Source organism: Corvus brachyrhynchos, unplaced genomic scaffold (genome assembly GCF_000691975.1).
Source record: "Corvus brachyrhynchos isolate BGI_N302 unplaced genomic scaffold, ASM69197v1 scaffold63, whole genome shotgun sequence".
Classification (NCBI taxonomy): domain Eukaryota; kingdom Metazoa; phylum Chordata; class Aves; order Passeriformes; family Corvidae; genus Corvus; species Corvus brachyrhynchos.
This window is the reverse complement of record NW_008237227.1, coordinates 486905-488454: the sequence shown is the minus strand read 5'-3', so window position 1 is coordinate 488454 and position 1550 is coordinate 486905.

Sequence of the window (1550 nt, the reverse complement as noted above, 5' to 3'; positions counted from 1 at the left end):
CTGGAGCTCTTTAACAGCAGCCGCCAGGAAAAGTCTGCGCGGATCTATATCCGTATCTGGCTGGAGATAAAGATGTATATTTTTATCTAAATATACATAGAGAGAGGTGTTTCCAAATCTGGCTGTCTCTCTATTTACCTGCTTTTAACAAGAAAAAAGCGACTTCTTACGCTGCTCTTGCCACTGCATTTAAAGCAGAAATAGAAGTTTTTCCGAATCTCTCCCCTCCCAGCCTCGGCGAAGGTGTTCGAGAAATGACAAATGGTTTGGCAGCCTCTGTCTTTGGGCACACGGCTCATCCTGCCCCGAGCCATTCCTGTGAGGAAGGGCCATCACCGAGAGCACAGGGACAAGGAAGTCACCTCTGTCCCCAGCTCACGCCCGGCGAGGCAGAGCCACAGGAAGAGCTCGCCCTGGTGGGGTTGGTTTGGTACTTAGAGGTGTCGGGGGAGAGGTTTAGGTTTGCTCTTCGGCCACTCTCCTGCAAGGGGATTTGGAGCTCAGCTCCAGGCACCATCCAAAATGCAAACAAATACAGACCCTCGGATTTGGGAGGTCGGAGGCCGCCGGGCTGAGCCGTGCCCTGTGCTTTGTGCGTGGCCGAGCTTGCGCCAGAGAGCACCCAAAATATGGGCGCCCACCATCCAGCACCATGGGTGCCCCAGCCCTCCCAAAGGACGTTTGCTGACAATTTAGGGAAATACTTTATATTTAAATCCAGATGTTCTGCTCCAATTCAGAGCCTCTGCGTGGGCTCGGGTGTCGTATATATTGTGCATATCTACAGCATACGCAGGCTGGGTGGATGGTTAAATCTGGGGCCGTGGATATATGAATGCTGTAAATAGCTGTACAATATGTGTATATTTTATTTTAGAGGCAGAGAATGGACTGCTGGTATCACATAAGCACAGGGATGCAGCACATACATGTTGAGCACACAAGCCCTGCTCTCTGTATATTATATATATACATATAGACACAGCTATAACACCAGTACTGCATATATTATTTATAGATACACACAGACATTTTTTTTCCCAAGTAAACCATTTCCTTTTTCACATTGCTAATTTACTCAAAGCCTGGAACATAAAAGAGGAGCTGGGGAGAGGAGAAGGGAAACTTCGCTTTACCTACTCCAGCTGAATCTCATCTCATTTCTTTTTTTTAAGGAAACTTCATTGTATATTCCAGAAAAGTATATTGGTGGGGTAGGTTTACCAGAGGCAGAGAGAATGTGCAGGGAGTGAGAAAGTGAATTGATGGATGGATGGTTAAATGAATATAAATGAACTGATACCTTTACAGGAAAATAACATTTCTTTTCTTTTTTTTTTATTCTATAGATCAGTGGGTTTTGTATCTGTAATTCTTTCATATCAGCAAAGAGGAAATAAACTCCCATGTAAATCATTTTCCCCCCATCTGGAAGCATATTAAAAGCATGCCTTTTTTTTTTTTTTTCTTTTAAGCAGAGCCCTTTTTTCCCCCCCCCTATTTGCTTATCGGTTCATCCACCATTACATTTTAAATGAAATTGCAAGACC